This window comes from Palaemon carinicauda, chromosome 2 (genome assembly GCF_036898095.1).
Source record: "Palaemon carinicauda isolate YSFRI2023 chromosome 2, ASM3689809v2, whole genome shotgun sequence".
NCBI lineage: Eukaryota > Metazoa > Arthropoda > Malacostraca > Decapoda > Palaemonidae > Palaemon > Palaemon carinicauda.
In genome coordinates, this window is record NC_090726.1 from 187,642,381 (window position 1) to 187,662,382 (window position 20,002).

At 45.2% G+C, this 20,002-nt stretch overlaps 1 protein-coding gene across 1 annotated transcript in view; it reads right to left on the bottom strand.

Annotated features, from left to right (window-relative positions):
- LOC137628687 (uncharacterized) overlaps positions 1–16,415 on the bottom strand; it is a 121,036-nt gene extending 104,621 nt beyond the window's left edge. Inside the window, exon 1 of the mRNA XM_068359847.1 lies at positions 15,747–16,415. The gene's annotated coding sequence lies outside the window, so the exon portion shown is untranslated. The remainder of the gene's footprint in view (positions 1–15,746) is intronic.
- Positions 16,416–20,002: the final 3,587 nt, after the last annotated feature.

Here is a 20,002-nt window from a genome sequence, read left to right on the forward strand (position 1 = left end):
TGCCTTTAGTTTTACCGCTTCTGACATCATCAACCCTCATTTTCACTACTATTGTGGCCTGGTATCACTGTTTGCCCGTCGGGCATGCTCGATCGTGTGGACAGGCTTTACTCATTAACTTCTTGACAAACAGTTCCGTCCAAAAGTGTATGTTTACGATTCAATTACTGACCTAATGATGTCATAAAGGCTTAATATTCAATTCTATGATCGGCCAATTCTACGTATTATTTTTGGCATTGTAAGCATAGTGTTCGTATTGCAGAAAAAGGGGGCTCAAGGCAGTAAAAGGTTTAGTCAAATAGAAATGACTTATTATACGATTTCCTTCATTTGTAAACACTAACTCAAAGATTTCATTAGACAACTTCTGAAGTATCACCTTTTTAATGATATGTTATTTTCATTAGTAAAATAAATTTTTGAATATACTTACCCGATATTCATGTAGCTGTCAACTCTGTTGCCGACAGAAATCTACGGTAGGGATACGCCAGCGATCGCTATACAGGTGGGGGTGAACACCACAGCGCCATCTGTGGTCAGGTACTCTAGTACTTCTGTCAACACCACCTCAATTTTTTCCTCGGTCCACTGGTTCTCTATGGGGAGGAAGGGTGGGTCAATTAAATCATGATTATCGGGTAAGTATATTCAAAAATTTATTTTACTAATGAAAAATAACATTTTTCATATTAATCTTACCCGATAATCATGTAGCTGATTCACACCCAGGGTGGTGGGTGGAGACCAGCATACATGTTAACACAGAAGCTAAGTTATCCCGTATTTTATTTTATTAGTTATTCAAAAATAACATAAAATAAATAAGTACCTGGTAAGGAAGACGACTTGAACCATTACTCTGCCTTTATTAAGTACGTCTTCTTACTGAGCGTAGCGGTCCCTCTTAGGATGCTGAACGACTCTTAGGTGCTGAAGTATAAAGGGCTGCAACCCATACTAAAGGACCTCATCACAACCTTTAACCTCGGCGCTTCTCAAGAAAGAATTGACCACCCGCCAAATCAACAAGGATGTGGAAGGCTTCTTAGCCAACCGTACAACCCATAAAAAGTATTCAAGAGAAAGGTTTAAAAAGGTTATGGCATTATGGGAATGTAGTGGCTGAGCCCCCGCCTACTACTGCATTCGTTGCTACGAATGGTCCCAGGGTGTAGCAGTTCTCGTAAAGAGACTGGACATCTTTGAGATAGAATGATGCGAACACTGAATTGCATCTCCAATAGGTTGCATCCATAACACTCTGCAGAGAACGGTTCTGTTAGAGGGCCACTGAAGTAGCCACAGCTCTCACTTCATGTGTCCTTACCTTCAGCAAAGCAAGGTCTTCTTCTTCAGATGAGAATGTGCTTCCCTAATCAGAGCCTGAATAGGTAAGAAACTGAGTTCTTAGAACCTTGGAAGAGAAGGCTTCTTGATAGCCCACCATAAGGCTTCTGATTGTCCTCGTAAAGGTTATGACCTTTTAGAATAGTACCTAAGAGCTCTAACTGGGCAAAGTACTCTCTCCAGTTCGTCCCCCACCAAGTTGGACAGGCTTGGGATCTCGAACGACTTAGGCCAAGGACGTGATGGAAGCTCGTTTTTAGCAAAAAAACCGAGCTGCAAGGAACATGTAGCCGTTTCAGATGTTGAAAACTATGTTTCCTGCTGAGGCGTGGATCTCACTTACTCTTTAGCTGTTGTCAAGCACACGAGGAAAAGAGTTTTTAATGTGAGGTCCTTAAAAGAGGCTGATTGGAGAGGTTCAAATCTTGATGACATAAGGAACCTTAGGACACGTCTAGATTCCAGCCTGTGAGTGGGACAACCGACGTTCCTTTGAGGTCTTAAAAAGACCTAAGGAGGTCCTGTAGATCTTTGTTGGTGGAAAGATCCAAGCCTCTGTGGCGGAAAACCGCTGCCAACATACTTCTGTAACCCTTAATCGTAGGAGCTGAAAGGGATCTTACGTTCCTTAGATGTAACAGGAAGTCAGCAATCTGGGTTACAGTGGTACTGGATGAGGAAACTGCATTGGCCTTGTACCAGCTTTGGAAGACTTCCCCTTTAGACTGATAGACTCTGATAGTGGATGTCCTCCTTGCTCTGGCAATCGCTCTGGCTGCCTCCTTCGAAAAGCCCCTAGCTCTTGAGAGTCTTTCGAAAGTCTGAAGGCAGTCAGACGAAGAGCGTGGAGGTTTGGATGTACCTTCTTTACGTGAGGTAGAAGTAGAAGGTCCACTCCTAGAGGAAGAGTCCTGGGAATGTCGACCAGCCATTGCAGTACCTCTATGAACCATTCTCTCGCGGGCCAGAGTGGAGCCAACCAACGTCAGCCGTGTCCCTTTGCGAGAGGCGAACTTCTGAAGTACCCTGTTGACAATCTTGAACGGCGGGAATGCATACAGGTCGAGATGGGACCAATCCAGCAGAAAAGCATCCGAACTGCTGCTGGGTCTGGAATCGGAGAACAATACAACGGGAGCCTCTAGGTTATCGAGGTAGCGAACAGATCTATGGTTGGCTGACCCCACAGGGCCCAAAGTCTGCTGCAAACATTCTTGTGAAGGGTCCACTCTGTGGGGATGACCTGACCCTTCCGGCTAAGGCGATCTGCCATGACATTCATATCGCCCTGAATGAACCTCGTTACCAGCGTGAGCTTTCGATCTTTTAACCAGATGAGGAGGTCCCTTGCGATCTAGAACAACTTCCACGAATGAGTCCCTCCCTGCTTGTTAAGCTGGAGGGACTTGAAGTTTATCAAGGTCAGATGAACCGCCAACAGCTCCTTGCAATAGATGTGAAGTGTCCTTAGCTCCTGATTCCATGTTCCCGAGCATTCCTGTCCGTTCAAAGTCGCACCCCAGCCCGTGTCTGATGCGTCAGAGAAGAGACGGCGGTCGGGTTTCTGAACAGCCAAAGGTAGACTTCCTTGAGAAGAAAGCTGTTCTTTCACCACGTGAGAGTAGACCTCCTCTCTTCGGAAACAGGAACTGAGATCGTCTCTAGCGTCATGTCCTTTATCCAGTGAGCCGCTAGATGATACTGAAGGGGGGGAGGTGGGGTCTCCCTAACTCGATGAACAGTGCCAGCGATGAAAGTGTCCCTGTTAGACTCATCCACTACCTGACTGAGCATCGGTTCCTTCTCAGCATGCTCTGGATGCAATCTAGGGCTTAGTATATCTTTGGGGCCGACGGAAAAGCCCGAAAAGCTCGACTCTGAAGATCCATACCCAGGTAGACAATGGTCTGGGATGGGACGAGCTGGGACTCCTCAAAATTGACCAGGAGGCCCAGTTCCTTGGTCAGATCCATAGTCCATCTGAGAATCTCCAGACAGCGACGACTTGTGGGAGCTCTTAAAAGCTAGTCGTCTGACGGAGCCGGACACAAGATCATGGTACTGCTGCACAGTCTGTGAACTGTCAACCATGGGGAAGCGAGGAAGTACAGTGACAACCCGAAGCTGTCTAGACTGTCTGGGTCGTACAGACAACTCCTTATTGGGTTGCTGAGGTTGCCGCACTGCGTCACAACAAGACACTTCTGCTGGTTGTTGAACGTCTTCCCAGTGACACACTGACTCCGTAAACAAAAAATCCTCTAACAAGGACTAAGCTTGGACTGCATGTCTTGCAACACAGCTCAAGGTCTATGGGAGCAGGTGTGGTAACAGACGGGGTTAGCGACTGAAGTGGAACCATTACCCTCCCTGGAAGCATGCTATGCTTAAATAAAAGTCCAAAGGAGGCTAAGCAGCTAAAGGCTCCTCTCCAAATGACAGAGTCCTCAAGGGAAAATCAGAAGGAGGGAGAATAGCACTTTCTCATCTACAGGAACCATATCCGAGAAAAGCTAAGTTCTCTCAGTGAGGGTTTCACTGGTGCAAAAGCAGCAGACTAGAAGGCAACGTTATGAAACTGCTTGACAGTCTAGTGAGTTGGCAACAACCAAAGATGTGTGACTGAGAAGCATGCGGTAAGGTATGCAGAGCATGCTGTATGTAGAGCATGCTGTAAGGTAAGCAGAGCATGTTGCATGGCGTGCGGCTTATGCTGCATGGAATGAGGCTCATGCTGCATGGGATGAGGCTCATGCTGCATGGTATGAGACTCATGCTGCATGGGATGAGGCTCAAGCTGCAAGGGATGAGGCTTATGCCGCATGCGTTGAGGAGGATGCCGCATAGTATGAGGCTCCTGCCTCATGGGTTGAGGCGGTTGCCGCATAGCATGAGGCTTTTGCCTCATGGTTTGAGGAGGATGCCGCATAGCATGAGGCTCCTCATAAGCATGAGGCTGCCTCATGGGTAGAGGAGGATTTTTTAAAGAAATCTGAACCTGACACTAATCTAGCTCTTTACCAGCGAGTTTTACCAGATTTCCCCGGGCCACCACGTGACACAATTGGTAGTAATTCATTCAAATTACCCCTAATGAGTCAATATGGATAAATATCAACACAACATCGTGTTCAAATAGAAATAAATTTCTACCTCATACTTGGGATCGAACGCTAGCCCCTTCTAATGAAAGGCCAGGTCGAAACCAACCATGCCACGAGAGCCCATTCAAGAGTTGAGGTTCTTGCCTCAAGAGTGGAGGTGGCTGCCGCAAGAGTTGAGGTTGCTGCCTCAAGGATGGTGGAGGTTGCCGCAACGCAAGAGGTTGCTGCATAGCGCTGGTATCTGGCAACTCCCAATGCGGCAGCTCACGCGTGGAGGTAGGTTGAGGAACCTCAACATCATACATCTGGCAGGGTGGACTGCGCAGAGGTGGAGTTGAGGTTGCTGCCTCGAGGATGGTGGAGGTTGTCGCACCGCAAGAGGTAGCTGCCTCGAGGATGGAGGAGGTAGTCGCAACGCATGAGTCTCCTACCTCAAGGGTAGAGGAGGTTGCTGCAAAGCATAAGGCTCCTGCCTCAAGTGTTGAGGAGGTTGCCGCGTGGCAAGAGGCTCCTGCCTCAAGGAAAGTGGAGGTTGCTGCACAGAGCTGGTATCTGGCAACTCCCAATGCAGCAGCTCACGCATGGAGGTAGCTTGAGGAACCTCAACATCATACGTCTGGCAGGCTGGACTGCGTAGAGGTGGAGGAGCGCTCGCAGGAGGAGGTGTGTTAACCTTCTCTGCCTGAAACTCCTGCATCAACACCGCAAGCTGAGACTGCATTGTCAGCAGCATAGACCACTAGAGTTTAAGAAAGACAACAACAAACGGAGCTACTGTCCGTTGAAACTGAGGGTCTAAAACAGCTGGTGCGGCAACAGACGGAGTTACTGTCTGTTGCGATACCACCTTGCCTCTCTGGGAGGTGTGCAGTTGTCGTACTGCAGCAAGTCCGAACTGACCCAGTGCTAATGGCACCACCTAGGAGTTGGACTTGTGCGGAAGGGACCGACTTGCACTTAAAAGCTGCAAGATTTGGTCCATGGTTTCTGCGAGAAACCTCTTCCGCAGACGAGGAATAAATGGGCTCTCTCGTCTTTGTGTGGGTGGGGTGATCACGTTGGCTACTTGAGTTGGTTACACCCGAAACCACGGAGGGAAACGTCTGTTCGTCGATCAAGGCCTGCTGAACCCATAAGTCCTTCGACATTACTTCTCCCCTGGGCTTGGGAGCTTGTAAGAGGTCCCAGACTAGGCGAACAACTGGCACGAACAGACGAACCCAACACTGTAACACTTTGCGCTTATCACTGTATCACTTTTGATTTTCTGTTTGCACTTATTTCACTGAACTCGAAACTTTAAGTGGTTTGTACCTGAAACACGCAATTCTATCCTTCATTAAAAGTTAGAAATTGCGAAAACAGTATTACAATGTAACAGAAAAACATAATGAAAGATAAATAATTCAGTGGCTGGAAAAGAGATTAAACACTAGATCAAATAAACTACGTTTAAAATCTCTCACCGCATAAAGTCTGAGAACAAGAATAAAACTCTAGAAACGTTTACCTTCTTCCCCTAAAGAGACTAGGGAGAAGAGCAAAAACGATAACAACGTTACCCGCTTGAACGAAACGTTTATCCTCCTCTCTCTCCCTCCGTCTCTATCTCTCTCTCTCTCTCTCTTGACTTAGCACCTGAGAGAAGAGCCCAATTATATATATCGTTAAAACATATTATTGTTAAAGGAAAAAAACTGAAAGGTTTCCCAAATAAAAAGTTCCTTTATTAGAATAGAACCATTTAAGCTAAGAAAGAATGAACAAAACGCTAGAATCGGTTTACTCTTACTGCAACGTGACACCGTGATAGACTCTCTCTCTATCGTAACGATAGAGCGCAAGTTGAAAGTTCTGAACGTCAACAACTGCAGAGACAAAACAAAACGTTAGTTCAACTTTGAAAACAGTACAAGACTATCAAAGAAATTCTTTCAAAAACATTAAAATAGCATAATATGTTAACAGGTAAAAACGAAATGACGGGCTCAAAGTTAATTAACTTCGGTTCCAAGAAAAGACCGCCTACTATTAGGAAAGGTCGAATATAAACAAATATAAAATGTTATTTTTATTAGTAAAATAAATTTTTGAATATACTTACCCGATAATCATGTAGCTGTCAACTCCGTTGCCCGACAGAATTCTACGGGAGGGATACGCCAGCTATCACAATACTAGAAGGGGGTGTACTCACCAGCGCCACCTGTGGCCAGGTACTACAGTACTTCTTGTTGACACCTCCTCAATTTTTCCTCGGTCCACTGGTTCTCTATGGGGAGGAAGGGAGGGTCAATTAAATCATGATTATCAGGTAAGTATATTCAAAAATTTATTTTACTAATAAAAATAACATTTTTCAATATTAAACTTACCCGATAATCATGTAGCTGATTCACACCCAGGGGGGTGGGTGAAAACCAGTGTACAAGATTAAAGGATAGCTAAGTATCCCATATTTCATATAATCAGTTATCTCAAAATAACAATGAAATAAAAGTACCTGGTAAGGAAGTCGACTTGAACCGTTACTCTGCCTTTTTTTAAGTTCGTCTTCCTTACTGAGCGCAGCGTTCCTCTTAGGAGGCTGAATCAACTCAAAGGTGCTAAAGTATATAGGGCTGCAACCCCTACTAAAGGACCTCTACACAACCTCTAACCCAGGCGCTTCTCAAGAATGAATTGACCACCCGCCAAATCAAAAGGATGCGGAAGGCTTCTTAGCCTACCGTAACAACCATAAAAACAACAATAAAAGTATTCAAGAGAAAGGTTAAAAAAGGTTATGGGATTAAGGGAATGTAGTGGCTGAGCCCTCACCTACTACTGCACTCGCTGCTACGAATGGTCCCAGGGTGTAGCAGTTCTCGTAAAGAGACTGGACATCTTTAAGATAAAATGATGCAAACACTGACTTGCTCCTCCAATAGGTTGCATCCATTATGCTCTGCAGAGAACGGTTTTTATTAAAGGCCATCGAAGTAGCTACGGCTCTCACTTCGTGGGTCCTTACCTTCAGCAAAGCAAGGTCTTCCTCCTTTAAGTGAGAATGGGCTTCTCTAATCAGAAGCCTTATATAATACGAAACCCCATTCTTGGACATGGGTCTCGAAGGGTTCTTGATTGCACACCATAAGGCTTCTGATTGTCCTCGAATAGGTTTTGACCTATTAAGATAAAATCTCAGAGCTCTGACAGGGCAAAGAACTCTTTCTAGCTCGTTACCTACCATGTTGGAGAGGCTAGGTATCTCAAACGATCTAGGCCAAGGACGTGAAGGAAGTTCATTCTTAGCTAAGAATCCAAGCTGTAAAGAACATGTTGCAGATTCGGATGTGAACCCAATGTTCTTGCTGAAGGCATGAACCTCACTGACTCTCTTAGCTGTTGCAAGGCAGACGAGAAAAAGAGTCTTGAGGGTAAGGTCCTTGAAGGAAGCTGACTGGAGAGGTTCGAACCTAGGTGACATAAGGAACGTTAAGACTACGTCTAGATTCCAGCCTGGAGTGGGTAGACGACGTTCTTTAGTAGTTTCAAAAGACTTAAGGATGTCTTGAAGGTCCTTGTTGGAAGAAAGGTCCAAACCTCTGTGGCGGAGAACTGAAGCCAACATACTCCTGTACCCTTTAATCGTAGGAGCTGAAAGGGATCTCTCATTCCTAAGATGTAATAGGAAGTCAGCTATTTGGGTCACAGAGGTATTGGTAGAGGAAACTGCATTAGCTCTACACCAGCTCCGGAAGACTTCCCACTTGGATTGGTAGACTCTACGAGTGGATACCCTTCTTGCTCTGGCAATCGCACTGGCTGCCTCCTTCGAAAAGCCTCTAGCTCTAGCGAATCTTTCGACAGTCTGAAGGCAGTCAGCCGAAGAGCGTGGAGGTTTGGGTGCAACCTGTCTACGTGAGGTTGACGTAGAAGGTCCACTCTTAGAGGGAGAGTCCTGGGGACGTCGACCAGCCATTGTAGTACCTCTGTGAACCATTCTCTTGCAGGCCAAAGGGGACCAACCAGCGTCAGCCGTGTCCCTTCGTGCGAGATGAACTTCTGAAGGACTTTGTTTATGATCTTGAACGGTGGGAATGCGTAAAGGTCGAGATGGGACCAGTTCAGCAGAAAAGCATCCACATGAACTGCTGCTGGGTCTGGAACTGGGGAACAGTACAAAGGAAGTCTCTTGGTCATGGAGGTGGCAAACAGATCTATAGTCGGCTGACCCCACAAGGTCCAAAGTCTGTTGCACACGCTCTTGTGGAGGGTCCATTCCGTGGGGATGACCTGATCCCTTCTGCTTAGGCGATCTGCTGAGACGTTCATGTTGCCCTGAATGAACCTCGTAACTAGGGTGATGTTTAGACCTCTTGACCAAATGAGGAGGTCCCTTGCTATCTCGTATAGGCTCCTCGAATGGGTCCCTCCTTGCTTGGAGATGTAAGCCAAGGCTGTGGTGTTGTCGGAGTTCACCTCCACCACCTTGCCTAGCAGGAGGGACTTGAAGTTCAATAGGGCTAAATGAACTGCTAGTAGCTCCTTGCAGTTGATGTGGAGCGTTTCCTGTTCCTCGTTCCACGTTCCCGAGCACTCCCGTCCGTTCAAGGTCGCGCCCCAGCCCGAGTCCGATGCATCCGAGAAGAGATGAAGATTGGGGGTCTGAATCGCCAACGATAGGCCCTCCCTGAGAAGGAGATTGGTCTTCCACCACAAGAGAGTGGTCCTCATCTCTTCGGTGACTGGGATAGAGACTGCTTCGAGAGTCAAACCCTTGTCCCAATGAGCTGCAAGATGGAATTGAAGAGGGCGGAGGTGAAGTCTCCCTAGCTCGACGAACAGGGCCAACGATGAAAGGGTCCCTGTGAGACTCATCCACTGTCTCACCGAGCAACTGCTCCTCTTCAGCATGCTCAGGATGCAATCTAGGGCTTGGCTTATCCTTGGGGCCGATGGAAAAGCCCGAAAATCCTGACTCCGAATCTCCATTCCCAGGTACACAATGGATTGGGAGGGAATGAGTTGGGACTTTTCTAGATTGACTAACAGACCCAGTTCTTTGGTCAAGTCTAAAGTCCAGTTGAGACTCTCCAGACAGCGACGACTCGTGGGGGCTCTCAACAGCCAGTCGTCTAAGTAAAGGGAGGCTCTGATGTCCGATAAGTGGAGGAATTTTGCTATATTCCTCATCAGATGCGTAAACACCATAGGAGCTGTGCTTAGGCCAAAACACAGGGCTTGGAATTGGTAGACAACCTTCCCAAAAACGAATCTCAGGAAAGGTTGGGAGTCTGGATGAATAGGAACGTGAAAGTAAGCATCTTTCAGGTCCAACGAGACCATCCAGTCCTCCTGCCTGACCGCTGCTAGGACCGACTTCGTCGTCTCCATCGTGAACGTCTGCTTGGTGACATAAGCATTGAGCGCGCTGACGTCCAGCACCGGTCTCCAACCTCCTGTCTTTTTGGCCACCAGAAAGAGACGGTTGTAGAAGCCCGGGGATTGATGGTCCCGGACTATAACCACTGCCTTCTTCTGTAACAGGAGCGACACCTCCTGGTGCAACGCTAGCCTCTTGTCCTTTTCTTTGTAGTTGGGAGAGAGGTTGATGGGAGATGTGGTCAGAGGGGGTTTGCGGCAGAATGGTATCCTGTAACCCTCCCTCAGCCAACTGACAGACTGTGCGTCTGCACCTCTCTTTTCCCAGGCTTGCCAGAAGATCTTGAGTCTGGCGCCTACTGCTGTCTGGAGAGGAGGAGAGTCAGTTTTTGCCTTTAGAAGCCTTGGAACCTTTCCTAGACTTGCTCCTGGAAGAGTCTGGACGGGAGCTTCCACGGCTGGGGGCTCTACCACGAAAGGGCGGAATAAACCTCGTAGCAGGAGTATCAGCCACTGGGGTGCGATAAGTCCTGGGGACTGAGGTAGCAACCTTAGTCTTACGAGCCGATGAAGCCACAAGATCATGGGTGTCCTTTTGTATCAGGGCCGCAGACAAGTCCTTAACAAGCTCTTCGGGAAACAGGAACTTAGAGAGCGGAGCGAAAAGGAGTTGAGACCTTTGACAAGGTGTGATGCTGGAGGAAAGGAATGAACAAAGCTGCTCCCTTTTCTTAAGCACTCCTGACACAAACATCGAAGCAAGCTCGCCAGATCCATCCCTAATAGCCTTATCCATGCAGGACATTAAGAGCATGGCTGAGTCCTTGTCCGCAGGGGAGGTCTTCTTGCTAAGGGCCCCCAGGCACCAGTCTAGGAAATTGAACATCTCAAATGCTCTAAAGACACCCTTAAGGAAGTGATCAAGATCGGAGAAGGTCCAGCAAACCTTAGAGCGCCTCATTGCTGTTCTGCGAGGAGAGTCTACCAAGCTTGAGAAGTCGGCCTGGGCAGAGGCAGGTACTCCCAAGCCTGGTTCCTCTCCTGTGGCATACCAAACGCCCGCTTTGGAAGTGAGCTTAGTCGGAGGAAACATAAAGGAAGTCTTTCCTAGTTGTTGCTTAGACTGCAACCACTCCCCTAAAATTCTTAACGCTCTCTTAGAGGACCTTGCAAAGACGAGCTTGGTATAAGATGACTTGGTTGGCTGCATGCCCAGCGAAAACTCAGATGGCGGAGAGCGGGGGGTAGCAGAGACAAAATGGTCTGGGTATACCTCTCTGAAAAGAGCCAAGACCTTGCGAAAGTCAATAGGAGGCGGAGAAGACTTGGATTCATCCACGTCTGATGAGGGGTCCAGGTGTGCAGCCTCATCATCAGAAACCTCATCACCAGAGTGTAGCGCAGTGAGAGGTAAGGTATGCTGAACAGCAGAATCAGCACAGGCTGGAGCAAAAAAGCTTGTGGTTTCCTCCTCAAGTCTCTGTTGAGGGAACACCTGAGGCTCAGGTTGCAAAGGCTGGTCAAAAGCAGTCGCAGAAGGTAGGCGCATGGGTGGAGGAGGCTGAGTCCTAGCATGAGTGGCTTGCCTCAAGGGTTGCGCTTGCTGTAAGGTGAGCGGATGCGCAGTAGCAAGTTCCTGAGGAACGAGTTGAGGTTCCTGAGGTGTGAGCTGCAAGGGTTGGGGTAGAGGCTGCGCAGAACGCATAACTTGTCTCGCGAGTTGAGGTTCCTGAGGCGCAAGGCTAAGGTGTTGAGGTCGCTGCAGCGAGAGCTGAGGTGTCTGCCTCATGGATGGGAGAGGTTGTTGTACCTCAAGAGAGTGTTGCCTCACTGGTGGAACCGCAAGTGGAAGCGGAGGAAGTAAGGTATAAGCTTCCTGTTCCCATTGCTGAGGTTGCCTTATGGAAGGCGGAGGAAGCTGCACACCACCGGAAACTGGAAACTCAGAACGTGGTAAAGTATCCTGAGGAGCCTCAACCTCGTACGCCTGGCAGGCAGGACTGCGGTTAGGCGGAGCGATCGCAGGAGGAGGTGTAACCTTCTCAGCCTGACACTCACGCATCAAGACCGCAAGTTGTGACTGCATGGACTGCAGTAGAGTCAACTTGGGGTCGGCAGACACTAAGGTCTGCTGAGGCAAAGCCTTAACAGAAGAGATCTGTTGCGGCAGCACCTTACTCCTCTTAGGAGGAGTGCCTTCAACTGATGACTGCGGCGAGTCAGAGCTGATCCAATGACTGCAGCCAGGTTGTAGAGCTCTTGAGGTTTGGACTCTGCGTTTGAGAGGTCTTGAGACCTGAGTCCAACGTTTCCTCCCTGACAATTCTTCAGCAGACGAGCAAAAGACGGGCTCAATCGTCTGCGGGTGGGAGTGACGGTCTCTGGAAGACACGCCCGCAACCACCGAGGATACTTCTGTGCGCCGATCAAGGCCTGCCGAACCCTTTTGCCCTTCGACATTGCTTCTCCCCTGGGCTTGGGAGCTTGCAAGAGGTCCCGGACTGGGAGGACGACTGGCACGCACAGAAGTACCCTCACGCACCACACTGACACTGACACTAGCACTTGGCACTGCACTGACACTAGCACTCGTCACAGCACTGGCACTATCACCACCCACTGCACTCTTGACCTTAAGTTCCTTGACTTCGGCCATAAGAGACTTATGATCACTAACCACCGACTCCACTTTGTCACCTAAAGCCTGAATGGCACGCAAAACAACAGACATATCAGGTTGAGGGCAAATAGTAGGTTCGGGGGTAGCCACTACAGGGGGAGGAAAAGGTAGGGGATCATGAGGTGAGGAAAAAAGTGAAGAGCGAGAAGAACTTCTCCTAACTCTCTCTCTCTCTAACTTGGTTGAATACTTAAGAAATCGGACAAAATCAAGTTCCGAAAGTCCGGCGCATTCCTCACATCGATCTTCCAACTGACAGGGAGTTTCCCTACAGTCAGAACAAGCGGTGTGAGGATCTACCGAGGCCTTCGGAATACGCCTATTACAAGACCTACATCGTCTATGGGGTGGGGCTTGTGAAATGTCAGACATCTTGAATCAAAGAGTTAGCCAAGTGGGGATTCCAAATCAAGCAAAAAGATCGTTAACCATTAATCAGAACTAAATAATAGCTATCTAAGCTAATATAGAAGTTTTCCAGTAAAGCGACAGCCGAAATCTGAGAGAAATACTTCACCAAAAGCCGTGAAAATACTCCAAGATCATAAGCGTATCCCAGAACGTCTTGCCGGAAGCACGACAGAGGAAAAATTGAGGAGGTGTCAACAAGAAGTACTGTAGTACCTGGCCACAGGTGGCGCTGGTGAGTACACCCCCTTCTAGTATTGTGATAGCTGGCGTATCCCTCCCGTAGAATTCTGTCGGGCAACGGAGTTGACAGCTACATGATTATCGGGTAAGTTTAATATTGAAAAAAATAATTTTAATAAGTTTATAATAAAAGGAAGTTAATCAAAGAGGCCTATAAAAGGCGGAGAGATATAAAATAAATCTAAAACTTTGTTAAGCAAAATTAAGAGAGTCTATACTCTCTTCGACACCAACACTTCCGTCTAAGGGAAGGGTCGGCCATTTAAAAGTGAAAGAGAGTTCATACTCTCTTCGTACCAAAATTAAATCAAAAATTAAATCAAATTAATTCCAAAAACTTGCTAAGCTAATGATATAGCTTCCTGAATAGCGAAGGCTAAACTCTAGAGCAAATACATCACCAAATCGTGAGCAATAACTCCAGAATCAACAGCGTATCCATGTAGGTCTAGCCGGAGGCACGACAGAGGAAAAATTGAGGTGGTGTTGACAAGAAGTACTAGAGTACCTGACCACAGATGGCGCTGTGGTGTTCACCCCCACCTGTATAGCGATCGCTGGCGTATCCCTACCGTAGATTTCTGTCGGCAACAGAGTTGACAGCTACATGATTATCGGGTAAGATTAATATTGAAAATATAATATTAATATTGAAAGTAATGGTGCTCTGTTATAAACCGTACTATGCTAGTACAGGCCTGGTTAGAAAAGAAGGGTGCTACAAGGCCAAGGGCTACAATATATTTGGTTTTATGAAAGAAATAATTGTTTTTGTGTATACAGTTATTTGTAGAACACACTTTAGCTATGGTAAGCAGCTTTTTTGGGCTCAAGCCATGACGTCCTGATGGAAAGTTCCTTCAGTAGCTTCCTTGGGTATATTTAACTACAGGGATATTCCCAGAGAATTAAACTAAAGGTTATCACAGAATTCTAACTTCTGGTGCGAGTACCCTAAAGGTTTCCCTCTAGGATATTGTATATCAACAGGGGACGTATGTATTAACACGCCACATAGCTATCTGCGCCCCATATAGAGTTAACACTTCGATATGGAAAGGTGGAGAATAACTGGGGAGCCATTCCACAGTTACTGCTTTTGGTACTCGAAACGTAAACAAACGGGCAGCTTTTCTAGGAGAAGGACACTTCAAAATCAAACCAATGTTCTCTAGTCTAGGGTAGTGCCATAGCCTCTGTACCATGGTCTTCCATTGTCTTGGGTTAGAGTTCTCTTACTTGAGGGTACACTTGGGCACACCATTCTATCTTGAGTCTCTTCCTCTTCTTTTGCTAAAGTTTTTTATAGTTTATATAAAAAATATTTATTTTAATGTTTTCACCGTTCTTGAAATATTTTATTTTTCCTTGTTTCCTTTCTTCACTGGGCTATTTTCCCTGTTGGGGCCTCTGGGCCTATAGCATCCTACTTTTCCAACCAGGGTTGTAGTTTAGCAAGAAGTAGTAGTAGTAGTAGTAGTAGTAGTAGTAGTAGTAGTAGTAGTAGTAGTAGTAATAAAAGACAAATATATAATTCATATAAGGGGTCAAATGTGGTAACAATAACACAAAATCTACAAAATTTCCGATAATTCCATTGCCATTGACAGGTAGGATGGCAGGTAAAATAAAATTAAAATATATCCCATAATTAGAATAAATAAACAATTGTAATGTGCTGAGAACGTTCGACATGTGGATTTTGTGCACACTTCTGATGTTGGACAGCAAAATGGAAGAGAAGAAGCATGTTAGGCAGCAAAGACCAGCTTAGTATTGAGAGAGAGAGAGAGAGAGAGAGAGAGAGAGAGAGAGAGAGAGAGAGAGAGAGAGAGAGAGAGAGAGAGAGAGAGAGAATATCCAGTTTCTCGTTTTTTTTTTTTTTTTTTTTGACGAAGGAAAACCAACTTTATGAGTAGCCTTGATATTATTCATAAATAAAACTTAAGACTGCGAGAATCAAAAAGAAAAAAAAAAAGAATAAGTCTTATTAATCATTAATCTATTCTCTTTATATATATAATTTTCAAGTTAAAATTCGCAATATATAATTCCATACACTACCATAATGACAGGCCTTTTCCCACCTCTTTACAGTGGGCTACGCTATCCTAATTTCTTTAAATCAACACGGAAAACAAAATTATTGTTGTTATATTTCAACACAACCCGACACCTTCATTTGACAACTATACTGATGATTAACTTTTTAGTTATATTTCTTTAACTTGAAGAAAGCTTATTCTATTTCAAAATGCATACTACTAGGCATGACATAATTTAGTTGGTGCAAACACTATCATAAACATTTTTCCTTAACTTATAACGTATAAGAAATTGTAAAATTCTAACCATACGTACATAATTGTTGAAAAATTCACCACTATACTTTTTTTTTTTTTTTTTTTAGGCGCATTTGCACAGACTCGCAGCGGTGCCCTTTTAGCTCGGAAAAGTTTCCTGCTATCTGATTGGTTAGAATTACCTTGTCCAACCAATCAGCGACCAGTAAACTTTTTCGAGCTACAAGGGCACCCCTGCCTGTCGGTGCAAATCTGCCTCTCTAAAAAGAGTTGACTATAACTACTAACCTGGTATTATGTAGAACGTAAGGACAGACCCATGTCGACTTCATAAAACATCCAACGTATTTCAATCAAGTCAACTTGCAACAATCGTATAATAAAATTTCCCTACGGTTAGGTTAGATTAGGTCTATACGATGCTAGGCTACAGACGTTTTCAATATGCCTTTTTACATCATGGCATTATATCACTACGATCTGTCATCGTGTTTTTAAATTATCTTGTGTAATAGCATCGTCTCTTTGAAAATTGCACTATTCGTATATAGTTAAAATCAAAATAAAATTTTCATATTCTTCAACCACATATCAAGTGACGCCATACACATATCTAGATTGAGTCTTAATTTGTCACAGAAACTCTCTATATCTTACATTTTTGTATAGCTATTGCTATTACAACCATACACTGCATGAATGATAACAGTTCAAGAAATGACATCGAAATAACCTTAAATAATTGTCAAACACTAATAAAAGAAACAACAGTGGCACTAAGTAAGAATGTTTACATGGGATGGGTCGGCGACTCGGCTGTTGCCAAAAGTGCATTGTGGGTAAAATAAATGCAGCGGAATTATCCTTCTTTTAATCTTCTAATCCTTGGTATCTTACGCGGCTCACATATTAGAAGAAACTTTACATGAAAACGATAAAATAATCTATAGAAATAAGTTGAGACTCAACTCCAAGTAGGCTACGGTTGAATGGAAGTTGTGGCAACTTCCATTCAACCGTAGCCAGGTAGCCATTCAGCTCCGTCATAAAATATTATTGTAATTTATTAATACAGTTCGGAGTTGAGTTGCATTCATTACTTCTCGTCCTTATGTACCTCATCTAAATTCACAGACATACACATCATCGCATTCTATAAAATTTTTCAAACATCACAAGCAATCTTATATCAATTTCCCACTTTCCTCACACACAGAAGAAGAATGTAAGAAATTTTGGCGAAACCATCGAATTGGGGGTGGTGGAGACATACCAGCTTGAACCATTAGATGGTAATAATACTACCAAAATGATAAGCATTTCCCCACCTTTTAATAGTGGGACACGCTATCGTAATTTCTCAATCACATCAGGAATCAACACGGAAAATAAAACTAGTGTAGTTATATTTCAACACCATCACTGGCATGTTCTTAGCTCTCTTGATTAGTTCCAGTTCCTCTCTTCTTATTACATGACTATATAGTATCTCAGGTTATCTGCTTTGGTCTTCTTCACATTACACATACCACACGTTATTCTTAAACCTTGATTCTCAATCCTTTTTAGCAGTGATATTCCAGTAATCTATCTTACCATCCCGTTTCGTTTCTCTCCAAAAGTGCCCTTTCTTTCTTCTCAAGTGGCTCAGTGTCTGCCCCCATAAAACAGTACGAATCTGATATCTGTCTTATAAATCTTCATTTTAAGCCTTAAAGGTATTTTTTTGTCTAAAGTAACTACAGTTACATTTCTCCATTCTCGTCATGCTTCTTTCACTCGGTCTCACTGCTTCCACAGACTTCCCAACTCTATCATGATTGATCATAAGTAGTTGTTATTATTATTATTATTATTACTTGCTAAGTTACAGCCCTATAGTTGGAAAAGCAGGATGCTATAAGCCCGGGGGCTCCAACCGGGAAAATAGCCTAATGAGGAAAGGAAACAAGGAAAAATAAAATATCTGAAGAGTAACAACATTAAAATAGATATCTCCTATAGAAACTATATAAACTTTAACAAAACAAGAGGAAGAGAAATGTTATAGCTGTTCCATCTTCCCCTTGAATGTTTACCTAAAGTCCTTCTCTACTACAACTATCAATTTCCCCCCTTTACTAGGAAGAATACGACAAAGAGAGGTGAAAATGAAAGGAATTACAGCAGCCATAAGATGAAAAGAAAATAATCACGAAGGAATTAGAAAAGGAATTATAATGTTAGTTAGCAGAACACCACAGGATTTGCAATGCTCGCTTACCAGAATGCATGAAATATCACATATGCTTGGACTGAAGATAAATAGAAAAAAATACAGATGATGAGAACGGAGTATGCAATGGAAGATGGAATATTATTGGAAGGAGAAAGGATTAAATAGGTAGAATCATTTAAATATTTAGGAAATATGATGTCTCATACAGGGCGTGTTTTCTCCAAACTCCTGATGCTAAGTGAAGAACCTTATCCAAGGACCATGAAATGGGCTTTGGAGGGGCTGCGGGCCGAAGTTTAGCGCAGGCTTTAGGAATCTTGTTGAAGATTTCGTTAGAGAAGTCTACCAGGAAGGCGTAAAGCACTGGTCTGGTTAGGGCAAATTTGCACGTAGTAATCGTATTGGCTGCTAAACCTTGTTCATGGAGATGGATGGAGAAGGACAAACAGAAATCCGTAGAATTCTCCTTAGGTTTCTTTGCCTTGACAAAGGCGACCCATTTTTTCCGGGAAGACTCATATTGTCTTCTTGTTGACTTTGACTTGTATTCTTCTAAGAAGTTAATACTGTCTCTTGAAATTCCGAACCTTTTCTTGACTGCTAAGACGAGAAAATCATGAGGTGAAGGTGTCGGGTTTTCTGTGATGAAGCTGAGACAGTCAATTTCTGCACTTGCTGAGTCAGAACTGGATCCGGCAACGGGATCAGCTTCAGGCATAGTTCCGTTACCAGGGGGACCCAAACGCTGTTGGGCCACTTGTGGGCCACTATCGCTGCTGTTCCATGAAAGGATCTCAGTTTGTTGAGGACTTTCAGCAGAAGGTTGGTTGGAGGGAACAGGTAGATCTTGGACTATCTGTTCCAATCTATGGACATTGCATCCGTCACTTCCGCTAGAGGATCTCGTACGGGGCTACATACTGGCGTAGCTTCTTCTTGCCGCTCGTTGCGAAGAGGTCTATCTGCAGTCCTGGGACTTTGCGTAAGATGGAGGAGAATGATCTTGCGTCTAGGCACCATTCTGACTATTATAGGGTTGACCTTGGATAGAGTGTCCGCCGTCACATTGCGGAACCCTTGAAGGTGGACTGCTGACAAGTGCCATCTCTTCTTCTCCGCTAGGCGGAGGATGGCCAGTATCACTTGATTTATGTGAGGCGATCTCGAGCCTTGTCGATTTAGGCATCTCATTACAACCTCGCTGTCTAGAACCAGTCGGATGTGGATTGAGCAGCGAAGTTTCGGTTTCTTCAGTGAAAGGAAAACTGCCATGGCTTCCAGAAAGTTGATGTGGAAGGTTTTGAAGAGGGAAGACCAGGTTCCTTGGACTTTCCAATGGTGAGAGTGGCCTCCCCACCCTTCTCTTGAGGCATCTGTGTGAACGGTGACTGACGGTGGAGGCGGTTGTAAGGGTACCTTCTTCTTTAGGTACTTGGCCTCCGACCATGGCTTGAGTAGGGATCGCAGACGATTTGGTATCGGTCTCTTTAGATCTCTTCGAGCGTTTGATGCGTGTTTTCTCCAAACTCCTGATGCATCTTTTAATTGAGCTCTCAACACTGGGTCTATCACTGAGGCAAACTGGAGGGACCCCAACACACTCTCCTGTTGCCTTCTTGATATCCTGGCGGATTGAAGGAGTCTCTTGACAGATCCCGCTATCTCTCTCCTCTTCTTTGATGGAATAGAGAGGCAGTGTGACTGTAAGTTCCTGTGGACACCCAGCCACCGGAACTTCTGAGTCGAGACTTTTCCAAGTTGATCTTGAATCCTAGGTGTTCCAGGATCTGGATCACTTCCTTGGAGGCTTGCGTTCACTCTTCCTTGGATGCTGCCCACACCAGCCAGCCGTCCAGGTAGGCTACCACCTGAATTCCTTTTAAGCGTAGTTGATGAATGACTGCATTCGCAAGCTTGGTGAATACCCTTGGGGTTATGTTTAGACCAAAGGGCATGGCTCTGAAGACGTACTGCCTTTTCTGTAGCTTGAACCCTAGGTAGGGGGAAACTTGACGGTTGATTGGAACGTGCCAGTACGCATCCGTCATGTCTATGGAGACTGTGTATGCCTGTTTGGGCAAAAGGGTCCTTATGTGTTGAAGCGTCAGCATTCTGAACTTGTAGTTCACTATGAACTTGTTGAGTGGTGATAGGTCCAGAATGACTCTGAGCTTTTCCGAGTCTTTCTTCGGAACACAAAATAGCCTTCCTTGGAATTTGATGGACTTCGCCCTCCTTATAACTCTCTTGTTCAAGAGTTCCTGAACATATTCTTCCAATATGGGGGTTGAGTGTTGGAAGAATTGAGGGAAGTTGGCTGTGACGT